The sequence below is a fragment of the Oncorhynchus tshawytscha genome, linkage group LG09 (genome assembly GCF_018296145.1).
Source record: "Oncorhynchus tshawytscha isolate Ot180627B linkage group LG09, Otsh_v2.0, whole genome shotgun sequence".
NCBI lineage: Eukaryota > Metazoa > Chordata > Actinopteri > Salmoniformes > Salmonidae > Oncorhynchus > Oncorhynchus tshawytscha.
The window spans coordinates 32,708,407-32,727,050 of NC_056437.1; the positions used below are offsets into that span (position 1 = coordinate 32,708,407).

Consider the following 18,644-nt stretch of genomic DNA (forward strand, 5'->3'; position numbering starts at 1 on the left):
CTCATCAATATACACACAATACCCCATATTAACAAAGCGAACACAGGTTTTTAGAAATGTTTGCAAATGTATTAAAACTAAAAGCAGAAGTACCTTATTTACACAAGTATTCAGAGCCTTTAATATAAGGCTCAAAATTGTGCTCAGGTGCATCCTGTTTCTATTAACCATCCTTGAGATGTGTCTACAACTGGATTGGAGTCCCCTGTGGTAAAATCAATTGATTGTACATAATTTGGAAAGGCACACACCTGTCTATATAAGGTCTCACAGTTGACAGTGCATGTCAGAGCAAAAACCAAGCCATGAGGTCAAAGAAATTGTCCGTAGAGTTCAGAGTCAGGATTGTGTCGAGGCACAGATCTGGGGAAGGTTACCAAAACATTTCTGCAGCACTCTGATAGAGCTCCAGAGTTCCTCTGTGGAGATAGAAGGACAACCATCTCTGCAGCACTCCACCAATGACCGATTTGTCATTACGGGGTAGTGTGTGTAGATTGATGAGGGATTAAAAAAAATATTTAATCATTTTAGAATAAGGCTGTAACGTAACAAAATGTTGAAAAAGTCAAGGGGTCTGAATACTTTCCGAATGCACTGTACTTGGACCAAGTTGAAATCCAGGCTAGTAGTGTTGTATAGTATGGTAGGTTGCAGTGTTGGCGTGGGTAGTACAGCCAGGCATACTCTACTGTAGGCATCCCTGTCTCTTTCAGGGCGGACATTGGACGACCTGTGATTTACAACCAAAGGGACAAAGTACTTCACTCTGGACGTTCTAACTCATCATTAAGTTTTACTAGTCCTCTAAGCCCCGGCGGACTTCCTTGTCAATGATTTCACCACATAAAAGCTACCTGAGCCCTCTGCCTAAACCATTAGGCCCAGACTTGGCAGGCCCAGAGGCGGATAGGCCCACTTCTCCTCCCAACATGTTTGTTTTAAATGGGGTCTTTCTTCCTCTGCCTGTGTCAGACTCAGCCCTGGATATTCCAGGCAGGCCAGGAATTTACTAAACCAAACATTTTCTGCTGTCTTATCCTCAGACAGGCCTTGTTTCAGGTTCAAGGCATAGCTCTCTTCATTTCCAATTCCTGCTAAGGAGCTGTGATCAGAGCCAAAATACACAATGAAGATAAGATTCAGGCTTTGATGTCGTGGCAACCGAAAATCCCACAGGAACTACTAAACCAAATGCTAGAACTGAAATATTGTAATACACACTAATGGGGTGGAGGGGAGTTTAAATGAAAATATTGTAATAGAGCAAGTCTCCTCTGTCCAAGTCTGGCCTTTTGAAGACGGAGAACGTAACCATCGTATGAAAATCACCACAGCACAGCATGTTAAACATATTGAACAAGTCGATAGTATGAACACTTAACAGTGGTGCCAATTGTGACTGCACACTGTTCTACTTGACTTGATTCTCAGCAGTTTGTATGGCACAGAGAACTACAGTACCACACACTGCCTCACAGTAAGACAGATTCCGCTAATTTGCGACATGTTGTATTAGAATGACATAACTGTGGGGATCTATGCAGTACCTCAGCGAATGGCAATTACTAATGAGATCAGCTGGCCCTGCTGGCTCAGTACTCTGTGACACATAGAGGAGAGCAGGTCTGTTCTGAGCTGGGCTGTTTGATTCATAGAGACCTGGTGGTAGGGAGCGTTCCTCCAGATGTCAGCTCATTCCTGCCTCATCCATGGAGACCACTGTACAGCTAACACACACAGAGACATACAGACAAACACAGGCACACACCCTGCAACTCACAACCAAGAGCGTGTGTCTGTGTGTCGGGATGCTCGAACTCATCCAAACAAATTAGCTTTATTTGATTGATTATACTGTATGAGTTCCTCCACAACATCAAGCATCTACCCTTACCATCTCATCAACTACCATCCCTATGACTTAACTGGAACAATAATCTCCACATAATGAAACACCTACTGTGCTGGATGTGTGCCACCAGCTTTCCTGCGATGCATGTTGAATTACTTACTGACACAGACCAGGAACAGTATTCCTGACTGTGTTATTGGCCATTTAGGCTGAACTTCCTTGGTTGTCACAGGTGGACATTTGCGGGAGTGAAGATAGAGACACGCAACACGCAGGCACACACATTCACATGCCAGGCTAAACATTTCCTCCTGTGTGTTCTGGGACTGTGTGTGTTTGAAGGCAGTTAAGGAGGGGTTCAGATTTAATGCCGTTATCACTGTTCTCTCACCAGGGGTTTTGGGGAGAATCTTCGGAACCTCCGGGCGGCTGGAGAAGCAGCCGGTGCCGGGGCTGTGTTCAATCATCTAGCCCCCTCACCCCAGACTCCGTGCACCGGCCTGGGCTTAGGACCTGTGAACCTCTGCCAGGGCCTCCGCAGATGTGGAGCCACAAATGGGAGCTTAACGGGTTTGTTTTGAACTTGGCAAGCAAGTTCCCCCAAGTCAAATGTTTCTGGCTGCCTTAACCACTTGCTTGGTTCTGTAACATTTTTAGATCTCTTTAAAGTAAAGGGGCCAAGTCCTTCCACTTCTATACACCTGTGTATTCTGTGCCACTGAGATGTACATACGTCTTGACTCTGTTTGCAACTGTTTTAGTAGGAAGGGATCGGTGTAGGAACATAAATAAAACAGCCTCTTTCCATACAGTACAAACCTTAAACAATCATATACACTGAGTGTACAAAACATTTGCCCTCAGAACATCCTCAATTCGTTGGGGTATGGACTCTACAAAGTGTCGAAAGCGTTCCACAGGGATGCTGGCCCATGCTGCGTCCAAAGCTTCCCACAGTTGTGTCAGGTTGGCTGGATGTCCTTTGGTTGGTGTACCATTCTTGATACACGGGAAACTATTGAGCATGAAAACCCAGCAGTGTTGCAGTTTTTGACACACTCAAACCGGAGCCTGGAACCTACTACCATACCGCTTTCAAAGACACCTAAGGTTTTTGTCTTGCCCATTCAATCTCTGAATGGCATACACACACAATCCATGTCTCAATTGTCTTAAGGCTTAAAAGTCCTTCTTTAACCTGTCTCCTCCCTTTATCTACACTGGTTGAAGTGGATTTAACAAGTGACATCAATAAGGGATCATAGCTTTCAACTGGATTCACCTGGTCAGTCTATGTCAAGGAAAGAGCACTGTACTTCCCAATGAAGTTCCCTGGATAAAGCCCATATTCCCATGCATGAGAAGAGCCCTTCTGGTCAGCGTATTGTGCATGCTGAAAGCTCTATATGGAGGGGGAAACGTCTACACAGTTCATGGATGGAAATGGTTCCCTTGTACATGCCCTCGCCACACCACCACCCCTGTATAGTAGTGGAGGAGAGGGGAGGGGAACAGATATCAAACCCCTTTCCCTCTCACAGTCTACCAGTTAACTCCCTTCAGCTGCTGCACAGCATTTTTATGCATCCATATTTCATACGCTAGGCCCCTCCGCTGGAAATAGTATCTGGATTTAGGCTTTTTCAGGAAGGGGGGAACTGGAAGTAATACGGGGGGAGGAAGGGCAATAAAATAAGTCCCATGCAAAAGGAGAGCAGGAATGAACGCATGTCCTCCCTGTTTCAGTGTTTCACTACTTCAGTGTGAAGCCCCCGAGTCAGACCACCTTCCTGTCCCCCAGTACCTGCTGTCTGAGTCAGTTAGAGGGGAGAACTATGTGGGTCCTGTGACGAGGACTAACTTATGGCCGTTTCAGGCTTACTGCACATTCTCAGCCACACACAGGGTGCTGTAAGTCTGCTGTGTGAACAGCCAGCCGCCATCCCCTGACGAGTATTTCAGCCCTCTGTGTGTGTGTGTGTGTGTGAGAGTACGTGTCCGTTCGGCAAGGCAGGCTTTCGTAAGGCAGGCTCTCGAGACGGAAACAAAACCGTGTGAGAGTAGGTGTGCATGTTGGGTAAGCACTTGTGTGTGTGTGTGTGTGCGCCAGAGGGTGTGTGTACACGGCCAGACCAGCTTCAGAGACGGACACAGAACTTTCACGGTTCTCAGCAAAGTTCTCAAACTCCTGAGTCAACACAGTGGAAGCCTTATTTCGTCCCCTGTGGCCTTGTTGTCTGGTATTGTTTCCTAAAACCGAAAAGAGCTTCTTGACATCAGAACAGCTAATCTCAAATTGGACAAAGACTTCTACTTCACTCGAAGGAGAGACCACTAGAGGCTGGCGTGCGGGATACCTGACGAGACCACGACGCAGAGTGGATAAATCGCCTATACCCTCCGTTCTGCTGGCGAACGCGCAATCACTGAAGAATAAACTGGATGAGCGCCGTTCGCCCAGACTATTCAATCAACGTGATCTGAATACTTTCTGAATGCACTGTATGTTTCTCAGAGTCTGGCTGAACAAGGACATGGTAAATTCCCTCAACAAAAATATAAATGCAACATGCAACAATTTAAAATATTTTACTGAGTTACAGTTCATATAAGGAAATCAGTCTTGTATTAGTCCCTAATCTATATGTTTCACATGACTGGGAATACAGATATGCATCTGTTGGTCACAGATACACTATATATACAGAAGTATGTGGACACCCCTTCAAATTAGTTGATTTGGCTATTTCAGCCACACCCGTTGCTGACAAATGGTGTGACCACCATTTGCCTCATGCAGCGCGACACATCTTCACATAAAGTTGATAAGGCTGTTGATTATGGCCTGTGCAATGTTGTCCCACTCCTCTTCAATGACTGTGCGAAGTTGCTGGATGTTGGCAGGAACTGGAACACACTGTCGTACACGTTGATCCAGAGCTCAATGGGTGACATGTCTGGTGAATATGCAGGCCAACTGGGACATTTTCAGCTTCCAGGAATTGTGTACAGATCATTGCAACATGGGGCTGTGCATTATCATGCTGAAACATGAGGTGATGGCAGCGAATGAATGGCACGACAACGGGCCTCAGGATCTCGTCACGGTATCTCTGTGTATTCAAAGTGCCATTGTGTTTGTTGTCTGTGCCTGTCCATACCAGAACCCCACCACCACCGTGGGGCACTCTGTTCACAACATTGACATCAGCAAACCGCTCACACACAACATCATATAAGCTGTCTGCCATCTGCCTGGTAGAGTGAAAACCGGGATTCATCCTTGAAGAGCACACTTCTCCAGCGTGTCAGTGGCCACCAAAGGTGAGCATTTTCCCACTGAAGTCGGTTTTACTTCGCCGAACTGCAGTCTGGTCAAGACCCTGGTGAGGACGACGAGAAAGCAGATGAGCATCCCTGAGACGGTTTCTGACAGTTTGTGTAGGAATTCTTCGTTTGTGCAAACCCACAGTTTCATCACCTGTCCGGGTGGCTGGCCTCAGACGATCCCACAGGTTAAGAAGCTGGATGTGGAGGTCTTGGGCTGGCGTGGTTACATGTGGTTTGTGGTCGTTAGGCCGGTTGGACATACTGCCAAATTTTCAAAACGATGTTGGATTTATTGATTTTTTTTACCCTTATTTATTTAGAATTTTTATTTTATTTATTTATTGATTTTTTTCTCCCCAATTTCGTAGTATCCAATTATTAGTAGTTACTATCTTGTCTCATCGCTACAACTCCCGTACGGGCTCGGGAGAGACGTAGGTCGAAAGTCATGCGTCCTCCGAAACACAACCCAACCAAGCCGCACTGCTTCTTAACACAGAGCGCATCCAACCCGGAAGCCAGACGCACCAATGTGTCGGAGAAAACACCGTGCACCTGGCGACCTTGGTTAGTGTGCACTGCGCCTGGCCCGCCACAGGAGTCGCTGGTGCGCGATGAGACAAGGTTCACCTGTGTAATGACCATGTTGTTTAAATGAGCTTCATGATTATCCAGCCACCTGACAGGTGTGGCTTATCTTGGCAAAGGAGAAATGCTCATTAACAGGGATATAAACAAATTGGTACACAAAATATTTGAGAGAAATAAGCTTTTTTTGTGCGTACAGAACATTTCTGGGATCTTTTCTTCCAGCTCATGAAACATGGGAACACTCTACATGTTACATTTATATTTTTGTTCAGTATATCCAATACCAGTCAAAAGTTTGGACACACCTACTCATTCAAGGGTTATTCTTTAGTTGAACTATTTTATACATTGTAGAATAATAGTGAAGACATCACAACTTTGAAATAACACATGGAATCATGTAGTAACCAAAAAAGTGCTAAACAAATCTAAATATATTTATATTTTATATTCTTCAAAGTAGCCACCCTTTGCCTTGATGGCAGCTTTGAACACTCTTGGCATACTCTCAACCAGCTTCACCTGGAATGCTTTTCCAACAGTGTTGAAGGGGTTCCCACATACGCTGAGCACTTGTTGGCTGCTTTTCCTTCACTCTGCGCTCCAACTCATCCCAAAACATCTCAATTGGGTTGAGGTCGGGTGATTGTGGAGGCCAGGTCTTCTGATGCAGGACTCCATCACTCTCCTTCTTGGTCAAATAGCCTGGAGGTGTGTTTTGGGTCATTGCCTTGTGGGATTCTGAATTCTGTAGTAGCCATGCTGCTTAAGTTTGCCTTGAATTCAAAATAAATCACAGACAGCGTCACCAGCAAAGAACCCCCACATGCAGCGATCATCCGTTCACCTACTCTGCGTCTCATGGTGGTTGGAACCAAAAAATCTCAAATTTGGACTCATCAGACCAAAGGACACATTTCCACCGATCTAATGTCCATTGCTTGTGTTTCTTGGCCCAAGCAAGTCTCTTATTATTATCATCGGTGTCCTTTAGTAGTGGTTTCTTTGCAGCAATTCGACCATGAAAACCTGATTCACGCAGTCTCCTCTGAATAGTTGATGTTGAGATGTGTCTGTTACTTGAAATCTGTGAAGCATTTATTTGGGCTGCAATTTCTGAGGCTGGTAACTCTAATGAACATATCCTCTGCAGCAGAGGTAACTCCATGTCTTCTTTTCCTGTTCTTTTCCTGTGGCGGTCCTGATGAGAGCCAGTTACATCATAGCGCTTGATGGTTTGTGCGACTGCACTCGAAGAAACCTACAAAATTCTTGAAATGTTCCGTATTGACTGACCTTCATGTCTTAAAGTAATGATGGACTGTCGTTTCTCTTTGCTTATTTGAGCTGTTCTTGACATAATATGGACTTGGCTATCTTCTGTATACCACACCTACCTTGTCACAACACAACTGATTGGCTCAAATACATTTTTTTTTTTTAAATTTCACCTTTATTTAACCAGGTAGGCCAGTTGAGAACAAGTTCTCATTTGCAACTGCGACCTGGCCAAGATAAAGCATAGCAGTGTGAGCAGACAACACAGAGTTACACATGGAATAAACAATTAACAAGTCAATAACACAGTAGAAAACAAAGGGGGGAGTCTATATACAATGTGTGCAAAAGGCATGAGGAGGTAGGCGAATAATTACAATTTTGCAGATTAACACTGGAGTGATAAATGATCAGATGGTCATGTACAGGTAGAGATATTGGTGTGCAAAAGAGCAAGTAAATAAATAAAAACAGTATGGGGATGAGGTAGGTGAAAATGGGTGGGCTATTTACCAATAGACTATGTACAGCAGCAGCGATCGGTTAGCTGCTCAGATAGCTGATGTTTGAAGTTGGTGAGGGAGATAAGTCTCCAACTTCAGTGATTTTGCAATTCGTTCCAGTCACAGGCAGCAGAGTACTGGAACGAAAGGCGGCCAAATGAGGTGTTGGCTTTAGGGATGATCAGTGAGATACACCTGCTGGAGCGCGTGCTACGGATGGGTGTTGCCATCGTGACCAGTGAACTGAGATAAGGCGGAGCTTTACCTAGCATGGACTTGTAGATGACCTGGAGCCAGTGGGTCTGGCGACGAATATGTAACGAGGGCCAGCCGACTAGAGCATACAGGTCGCAGTGGTGGGTGGTATAAGGTGCTTTAGTGACAAAACGGATGGCACTGTGATAGACTGCATCCAGTTTGCTGAGTAGAGTGTTGGAAGCCATTTTGTAGATGACATCGCCCGAAGTCGAGGATCGGAAGGATAGTCAGTTTTACTAGGGTAAGCTTGGCGGCGTGAGTGAAGGAGGCTTTGTTGCGGAATAGAAAGCCGACTCTTGATTTGATTTTCGATTGGAGATGTTTGATATGAGTCTGGAAGGAGAGTTTGCAGTCTAGCCAGACACCTAGGTACTTATAGATGTCCACATATTCAAGGTCGGAACCATCCAGGGTGGTGATGCTAGTCGGGCATGCGGGTGCAGGCAGCGATCGGTTGAAAAGCATGCATTTGGTTTTACTGGTTTTAGCGTTTAAGAGCAGTTGGAGGCCACGGAAGGAGTGTTGTATGGCATTGAAGCTTGTTTGGAGGTTAGATAGTACAGTGTCCAATGACGGGCCGAAAGTATATAGAATGGTGTCGTCTGCGTAGAGGTGGATCAGGGAATCACCCGCAGCAAGAGCAACATCATTGATATATACAGAGAAAAGAGTCGGCCCGAGAATTGAACGCTGTGGCACCCCCATAGAGACTGCCAGAGGACCGGACAGCATGCCCTCCGATTTGACACACTGAACTCTGTCTGCAAAGTAATTGGTGAACCAGGCAAGGCAGTCATCCGAAAAACCGAGGCTACTGAGTCTGCCGATAAGAATATGGTGATTGACAGTCTCGAAAGCCTTGGCAAGGTCAATGAAGACGGCTGCACAGTACTGTCTTTTATCGATGGCGGTTATGATATCGTTTAGTACCTTGAGTGTTGCTGAGGTGCACCCGTGACCGGCTCGGAAACCAGATTGCACAGCGGAGAAGGTACGGTGGGATTCAAGATGGTCAGTGACCTGTTTGTTGACTTGGCTTTCGAAGACCTTAGATAGGCAGGGCAGGATGGATATAGGTCTGTAACAGTTTGGGTCCAGGGTGTCTCCCCCTTTGAAGAGGGGGATGACTGCGGCAGCTTTCCAATCCTTGGGGATCTCAGACGATATGAAAGAGAGGTTGAACAGGCTGGTAATAGGGGTTGCGACAATGGCGGCGGAAAGTTTCAGAAATAGGGGTCCAGATTGTCAAGCCCAGCTGATTTGTACGGGTCCAGGTTTTGCAGCTCTTTCAGAACATCTGCTATCTGGATTTGGGTAAAGGAGAACCTGGAGAGGCTTGGGCGAGGAGCTGCCGGGGGGGCAGAGCTGTTGGCCGAGGTTGGAGTAGCCAGGCGGAAGACATGGCCAGCCGTTGAGAAATGCTTATTGAAGTTTTCGATAATCATGGATTTATCGGTGGTGACCGTGTTACCTAGCCTCAGTGCATTGGGTAGCTGGGAGGAGGTGCTCTTGTTCTCCATGGACTTCACAGTGTCCCAGAACTTTTTGGAGTTGGAGCTACAGGATGCAAACTTCTGCCTGAAGAAGCTGGCCTTAGCTTTCCTGACTGACTGCGTGTATTGGTTCCGGACTTCCCTGAACAGTTGCATATCCCGGGGACTATTCGATGCTATTGCAGTCCGCCACAGGATGTTTTTGTGCTGGTCGAGGGCAGTCAGGTCTGGGGTGAACCAAGGACTGTATCTGTTCTTAGTTCTGCATTTTTGAACGGAGCTTGCTTATCTAAAATGGTAAGGAAGTTACTTTTAAAGAATGACCAGGCATCCTCAACTGACGGGATGAGGTCAATGTCCTTCCAGGATACCCGGGCCAGGTCGATTAGAAAGGCCTGCTCACAGAAGTGTTTTAGGGAGCGTTTGACAGTGATGAGGGGTGGTCGTTTGACTGCGGCTCCGTAGCGGATACAGGCAATGAGGCAGTGATCGCTGAGATCCTGGTTGAAGACAGCGGAGGTGTATTTGGAGGGCCAGTTGGTCAGGATGACGTCTATGAGGGTGCCCTTGTTTACAGAGTTAGGGTTGTACCTGGTGGGTTCCTTGATGATTTGTGTGAGATTGAGGGCATCTAGCTTAGATTGTAGGACTGGCGGGGTGTTAAGCATATCCCAGTTTAGGTCACCTAACAGAACAAACTCTGAGGCTAGATGGGGGCGATCAATTCACAAATGGTGTCCAGGGCACAGCTGGGAGCTGAGGGGGTCGGTAGCAGGCGGCAACAGTGAGAGACTTATTTCTGGAGAGAGTAATTTTCAAAATTAGTAGTTCGAACTGTTTGGGTATGGACCTGGAAAGTATGACATTACTTTGCAGGCTATCTCTGCAGTAGACTGCAACTCCTCCCCCTTTAGCAGTTCTATCTTGACGGAAGATGTTATAGTTGGGTATGGAAATCTCTGAATTTTTGGTGGCCTTCCTGAGCCAGGATTCAGACACAGCAAGGACATCAGGGTTAGCAGTGTGCTAGAGCAGTGAGTAAAACAAACTTAGGGAGGAGGCTTCTGATGTTGACATGCATGAAACCAAGGCTTTTTCGATCACAGAAGTCAACAAATGAGGGTGCCTGGGGACATGCAGGGCCTGGGTTTACCTCCACATCACCCGCGGAACAGAGAAGGAGTAGTATGAGGGTGTGGCTAAAGGCTATCAAAACTGGTCGCCTAGAGCGTTGGGGACAGAGAATAAGAGGAGCAGGTTTCTGGGCATGGTAGAATATATTCAGGGCATAATGCGCAGACAGGGGTATGGTGGGGTGCGGGTACAGGGGTTTAAGCCCAGGCACTGGGTGATGATGAGAGAGGTTGTGTCTCTGGACATGCTGGTTGTAATGGGTGAGGTCACCGCATGTGTGGGAGGTGGGACAAAGGAGTTATCAGGGGTATGAAGAGTAGAACTAGGGGCTCCATTGTGAACTAGAACAATGATAACTAACCTGAGCAACAGTATACAAGGCATATTGACATTTGAGAGAGACATACAGCAAGGCATACAGTAATCACAGGTGTTGAATTGGGAAAGCTAGCTTAAACAGTAGGTGAGACAACAGCTAATCAGCTAGCACAACAACAGCAGGTAAAATGGCGTTGACTAGGCAACGGGGCCGACAGATAAAACATAAACAAGCAGAATGGAGTACCGTGATTAATGGACAGTCCAGAGTGCATCAGCTATGTAGCCAAGAGATCAGTGTCCAGGGGGCAGCGGTGGATGGGGCAGGGAAGCTGGACTGGCGAGTGTTATCCAGGTTGAAAAAAAAGTTAACAATGACTAAATAGCTTGTAGCTAGTTAGCTGGTTAGCTTCTGGAGGTTCTTGAGTGTGTTCTAAAAATTAAAAATAATAGCGATTCCGTATCACATTGGGTGAGACAGGTTTCCGGAAAGGTATGAACAGATTAAAAATCAAGAAGAGATAGAAAGTAAATATGGGTCCGGTGAGTGTTTAGGACGCGGCGATTCAGACGGCAGGCCTGTGCTAACAAGCTAACAGTTCGTAGGCCCGGGCTAGACAAGCTAGCAGTTAGCAGGCCTGTGCTAACAAGCTAACAGTTTGTAGGCCCGGGCTAGACAAGCTAGCAGTTAGCAGGCCTGTGCTAACAAGCTAACAGTTCGTAGGCCCGGGCTAAACAAGGTAGCAGTTAGCGGACCGGGGCTAGACAAGCTAGCAGTTAGCAGGCCGAGTTTAGCAAGCAGGGAGATAGCGAGGGCTAGAGAGTTGGCCTTTAGGGGACGTCGCGATGGGGTGAGTCTGTTTATTCCTCTTCATGCGGTGACATCGATAGACCGGTCGTGGGCCCGGGTATTGTAGCCCAGGAGTATGCTACGGTGGTAGTACAGGTGCGCTGGCCGGGCTAGCTTCACGCTAAGTGGGTGGAAGCGCTAGCCAGGAGTAATCATCTGGGGTTGCGGTTTAGCTAGATAGCTAGTTGTGAAGATCCAGCTGAAATGTTCCGTTTGCGGTGGGAATCCAGGGATGAATCCGGGGATGAAAAATAAAATAGGTCCGTTATGCTCTGGTTAGAGTTGCGTTGTTCGAGCTGGCGAGAGCTTTCCGAGCTAAAGGTTAGCTTAGCTGATGACCGGTTAGCTGAAGACCGCTAGCATAGCTGGTGGTTAGCCGGCTAGCTTCAGTTGAGGGGTTCCGGTTCCGAAGTAAATATAAATACTTTAGGAAAAATAGCTACATTGGGTGAGGCGGGTTGCAGGAGAGTATTTGGAAGTATTTGGAAGCTTAGGTTTAGCAAAATGTTTTTGAAGAAAAATATGTAAAAAACGAAAAATAGACGATATATACAAGGGACACGACGAGACAGGACGACTTACTGCTACGCCATCTTGGAATGTGAAGAATGAAGAAGGAAAGAAATTCCACAAATTAACTTTTAACAAGATACACCTGTTAATTGAAATGCATTCCAGGTGACTACCTCATGAAGCTGGTTGAGAGAATGCCAAGCGTGTGCAAAGCTGTCATCAAGGCAAAGGGTGGCTACTTTGAAGAATCTCAAATATAAAATATATTTTGATTTGTTTAACACTTTTTTGGTTACTACATGACTCCATATGTTATTTAATAGTTTTGGTGTCTTCACTATTATTATACAATGTAGAAAATAGTAAAATAAAGAAAAACCCATGAATGAGTAGGTGTGTCCAAAATTTTGACTGGTACTGTAAATCTGGCTAGTTTTTCTATACATTGGCAGGACAGAACGACTGCGTCGGGGAAGCTCAGATGAGGGGCTGTCTCTGTTAAAATCACCTGGTGCACAATCTCAAACTTTAAGTCTCAAGATTCTGTTCACCTGAGCTAGAATACCTCATTATGAGCTGAAGACCACACTATTTACCAAGAGAGTTTGTCTGTATTTTTTGTAGCTGTCTTTTTACCACCACAAACCAATGCTGACAATAAGACTGCACTCAGTGAGCTGTATTGGGCCATAAGCAAACAAGAAAATGGTCATCCAGAGGTGGCTTTCCTAGTGGCTGGTGACGTTAATGTCACCTGAACAACAAGAGGTGAAAAAAAAAACTCTAGATCACTTTTATTCCACACACGGAGACACATAGAAAGCTCTACCTCACCCTCCATTTGGCAAATCTGAACATAACTCTAAGCTCCTGATTCCTGCTTACAAGCAAAAACTCAAACAGGAAGTGCCAGCGATGCCCTCAATACGAAAGTACCCCGATGAAGCAGGTACTAGGCTACAGGAAGTGTTTCTCTAGCACAGACTGGAATATGTTCCAGGATTCATCTGATGGCATTAAGGAGTTTAACACATCAGTCACTGGCTTCATTAATAACTGCATTGACAGTGACCAATTATACATATCCCAACCACAAGCCATGGATTACAGGCAACATCCTCACTAACGTAAAGGCAAGAGCTGCCGCTTTCAATGTGTGGGAAACTAATCCGGATGCTTATAAGAAATCCCGCTACGTCCCCCAACAAACTATCAAACAGGCAAAGTATCAATACAGGGCTAAGATCGAATCCTACCACACCGGCTCTGACGTTGTCAGATGTGGCAGGGCTTGCAAACTATCACGGATTACAAAGGGAAAGCCAGTCGCGAGATGTCCAGCAACACAAGTTTACCAGACAAGCTAAATACCTTCTATGTGAGATTCGAGGCTAGAACGCTGAACTATGCATGAGATCAACAGCTGTCCTGGACGACTTTGTGTTCAAGCTCACTGTAGCCGATGTGAATAAAACCTTTAAACATGTCAACATACACAGATGGATTACCAGGACATGTTCTCAAAGCATGCACTGACCAACTGGCAAGTGTCTTCACTGACATTTTCAACCTCTCCCTGACCGAGTCTGTAATACCTACATGTTTCAAGCAGAACACCATAGTCCCTGTGTCCAAGAACGCCAAGGTAACCTGCCTAAATGACTACCGCCCCATAGCACTCACGTCTGTAGCTATGAAGTGTTTTGAAAGGCTGGTCATCGCTCACATCAACACCATCATCCCGGAAACCCTAGACCCACTCCAATTCGCATCCCACCCCAACAGATCCACAGATGACACAATCTCATTTGCACTCCACAGTGCCGTTCTCACCTGGACAAAAGGAAGACCTCTTTGAGAATGCTTTCATTGACTGTAGCTCAGCGTTCAACACCATAGTGCCCACAGTCATCATTAACTGGATCCTGGACTTCCTGATCGGCTGCCCCCAGGTGGTAAGGGTAGGCAACAACACATCTGCCACGTTGATCCTCAACATGGGGTGCCCTCAGGGGTGCGTGCTTAGTCCCCTCCTGTACTCCCTGGCCGCGCACGACTCCAACACCATCATTAAGTTTGCCGATGACACAATGGTGGTAGGCCTGATTAATGACAATGGACAGCCTATATAGAGGTCAGAGACCTGGCAGTGTGTTGCCAAGTCAACAACCCCTCCCTCAAAGTGAGTAAGACAAAAGAGATGATCGTGGACTACAGGAAAGGGAGGGCCGAACACGCCTCCATTCACATCGACAGGGATGTAGTGGAGTGGGTCGAGAGCTTCAAGTTCCAAAGGCTTAACAGCTTCTATCCCCAAGCCATAACACTGCTGAACAATTAATCAAATGGTTACCCGGAAAATTTGCATTTTTGATTCAATAAAAACAATGAAACAATTACGCTGCTACCAGCTGTTTATTATCTACGCATAGTCACTTGATCCTTACTTACATGTACATATTACCTCAATTATCTTGACTAACCTGTACCCCCGCACATTGACTCAGTACCGGTACCCCATGTATATAGCCTCGTCATTGTTATTTTATTGTGTTACTTAAAAAAAACTTTCGTTTATTTAGAAAATATTTTCTTAAAACTGCATTGTTGGTTAATTAAAGGCTTTCACGGTAAGATCTACACCTGTTTTATTCTGCGCATGTGAAAAATAAAATTGGATTTTTACTACTGAACTTATTTAGGCTTGCCAGAGTCGCCTCTTCACTGTCGACGTCGAGACTGGTGTTGTGTGGGTACTATTTAATGAAGCTGCCAGTTGAGGACTTGTGAGGGGTCTGTTTCTCAAACTAGACACTAACGTACTTGTCCTCTTGCTCAGTTGTGCACCGGGGCCTCCCACTCCTCTTTCTAGTCTGGTTAGCGCCAGTTTGCACTGTTCTATGAAGGGAGTAGTACACATCATTGTACAAGATCTTCAGTTTCTTGGCAATTTCTTGCATTTAAATAGACTTCATTTCTCAGAACAAGAATAGACTGACGAGTTTCAGAAGAAAGGTCTTTGTTTCTGGCCATTTTGAGCCTGTAAATGAACCCACAAATGCTGATGGTCCAGATACTCAACTAGTCTAAAGAAGGCCAGTTGTATTGCTTCTTCAATCAATTCAAAAGTTTTCAGCTGTGCTAACATAATTGCAAAAGGGTTTTCTAATGATCAATTAGCCTTTTAAAATGATAAACTTTGATTAGCTAACACAACGTGCCATTGGAACACAGGAGTGATGGTTGCTAATAGTGGTCCTCTGTACGCCTATGTAGATATTCCATAAAGAATCTGCCATTTCCAGCTACAATAGTCATTTACAACATTAAGAAAGTCTACACTGTATTTCTGATCAATTTTATGTTACTTTAATGGACAAAAACATTGCTTTTCTTTCAAAAACAAGGACATTTCTAAGCGACCACAAACTTTTGAATGGTAGTGTATATTCTTTTTCATTTTTGAGAAGGGCCAATAAGTAAGCATTTCACTGTTAGTCGAAACCTGTTGTTTACGAAGCATGTGTCAAATACAGTGCCTTGCGAAAGTATTCGGCCCCCTTGAACTTTGCGACCTTTTGCCACATTTCAGGCATCAAACATAAAGATATAAAACTGTATTTTTTTGTGAAGAATCAACAACAAGTGGGACACAATCATGAAGTGGAACGACATTTATTGGATATTTCAGACTTTTTTAACAAATCAAAAACTGAAAAATTGGGCGTGCAAAATTATTCAGCCCCTTTACTTTCAGTGCAGCAAACTCTCTCCAGAAGTTCAGTGAGGATCTCTGAATGATCCAATGTTGACCTAAATGACTAATGATGATAAATACAATCCACCTGTGTGTAATCAAGTCTCCGTATAAATGCACCTGCACTGTGATAGTCTCAGAGGTCCGTTAAAAGTATTATTATTGAATAGAAAACACTCTAAAGCTTCTAAAACCGTTTAAATTATGTCTCTATGTAAAGCAGAACTCTCAGGGCACTCATTCTCCCAATCTCTCTCTTGTCATCATAAAAGTTGGCCCAAATTTGACGTCATCGCCCCCACCCTTCCCAAGCACCTACAGTCCTGGGAACAGTTTCTATGTCTTCAGCGCGATGTCTGCTTTCAATGGGGCTTCTCATTGTGAGAATCGCGCGCTCACGAGAGTTTTGGCGGGCCGAAACCTTTCGGTCACGCGAGAAAACAAGTTACTCTCATGCGCGTTCTGCTCCGGTGATGTCTTTCTTCCAAGATTGATTAAACGACTCGTGTGTTTCTGATCGTCCTGAGAATTGCTGTGAAGCTATATAACATGCTAATGCTGTGTTCTGAACATAGTTTGACAAGTTTAGTCGACATATAATATGTAATTTCGACGTTTTGGTGCGCATCCACTCGACTTTTTGGCCGCATTTCAACCGGAATATGTCGTGTTTGATCACCGAAAGACACAGACTTCCAAACTAAAGCTGTTTTTGGTAAGTATAAACCCTTCCACGTCTTCTGATGGAAGAACAGCAAAGGTAAGGGAATATTTATGTGTTTATTATCGGTTTCTGTGGACTCCGAGATAGAGGAGCCAAAATGCTAATTCCTGAGCGCCGACTCATATTATAGCCTAGTGAACGAAATCTGTAACGTTAAAAATAAATGTAACACAGCGATTGCATTTAGAAGTGTATCTTTCTATATATATGTAGAACATGCATATTTAGTCAAAGTTTATAATGTGTATTCCATGTTAGCTGACGGCATATGCCGGAGCTATCGCATTTCTCCGGACATTCGAGTAGCATTTTTTTGAACATGGCGTCATTGTAAACAGAGATTTATGGATATATATAGCATATTATTGAAAAAAACATAAATGTACTGTGTAACATGTTATATTACTGTCATCTGATGAAGATTTCAAAAGGTTAGTGAAATTATTTTTCTTTTAATCCTGCGTTTGGTGATTGCATATTTTGTTCAATTTGGCTATGGAAATTAGCTTGGTCTTCGGTGTGTCTTCGGTGGTGGTTTGACATAAATATGTGCTATGTTTTCGCCGTAAAACATTTTAGAAATCTGACTTGCTGGGTAGATAAACAAGTTGTTTATCTTTCATTTGAGCTATTGGACTTGTTAATGTGTGGAGGTTAAATATTTGTAAGAATATTTTTTGCGTTCCATGCGCCACATTCCAGCTGACGGTGGGAGGGCTGGTTCCCAATTGGGACTCAAGATCCTTAACACGTAACACACTGTCCAAAGAAGGGCCAGATGTATACAGAATGGTGTCGTCTGCGTAGAGGTGGATCAGACAATCACCTGCAGCAAGAGCGACATAAATTAATATATACAGAGAAAGGAGTCGGCCCGAGAATTGAACCCTGTGGCACCCCCATAGAGACTGCCAGAGGTCCTCACAGCAGATTTGACACACGGAACTCTATCTGAGAAGTAGTTAGTGAACCAGGTGAGGCAGTCATTAGAGAAACCAAGGCTGTTGAGTCTGCCGATCAGTAACTGTTTACGGTCATCAGTAAACATCAATTGATCATATAATTTCAGAAACATGAGGATAGCCTCACAATACACCTCTCAATATTGACCACCATTAGATATTTTATCGATATAAAGGTTAGGTTAATTTCCCATCCTTTGCCGATGTACTGTTACCTGATAATGTTTACTTTGCAAGCTACCTGTTGAAACGGTCTTTGTACAGTTGGCTAAACATACAGTGGTAAGTAAACCTAATGTACTATTTTCTCCAACCAATATAGGCCTACATAGCGAAGTTACCTAACATCCCCTTTTCAACATTGTTTTTTAATCACAATTGCTGCTAACAGACATGTCTAGCTAGCTTAACAACAGATCAGGTCAATATGGCTAGTTAACAAGCTACATTTCAGGGAATAAACTAGATGGCTATATTATACAAATAGTGTTTTATTTGCTTGCTATCTATAGTGACAGTAGTCAGACAACTCTACCAGGAAGAGGAGTTGCTGATGCTCTTTCCAAAAGCCTAACCTCTGATGAAGCAAGTTAAATGACACCTTTTTTTGCTTAGCTAGCTAGCTATTTAGCTACATGCCAAATGGATAGGTGACCTTCACGTATCTGAAATGACATGATCAATTGATCATGAAAAGCATGCAGTTACTTTCTATATAACTCTGATAGAGCATGTGGAATAATTGCAAATGTGTAGTTCGGACTATGCTCTTCAAGAAGTGATGATATTACAAACAAATAGTTCACATTTATTTAACATTCCCTTAAAAATGGCATGTAGTTGTCAATGGTTTAGCAGAGCTGGGGGTCTCCTTGCCCCCCAGCCTCCAAATTGAACGCTCTGCACCGTATTGTGACATTTTATTGATAGTGCCCTATTCAACGTTTGCAACAACATCGTGCTTGTTTAAGCAAGGAGAAACAAAGCTTCATTATGTTGTTAAGAGTCCATCTTAACCCAGAAATGGACTCAACTGCACGAATGCCCAGCCGTCCTGTCTTCAGTCAGCTGTTCATTC

General features: G+C 44.6%; 1 protein-coding gene across 1 annotated transcript in view; it reads right to left on the reverse strand.

Annotated features, from left to right (window-relative positions):
- The window catches only part of LOC112257826 (UV radiation resistance-associated gene protein), a 153,994-nt gene that overhangs the window by 4,679 nt on the left and 130,671 nt on the right, over positions 1 to 18,644 (reverse strand). The window lies entirely within an intron of this gene.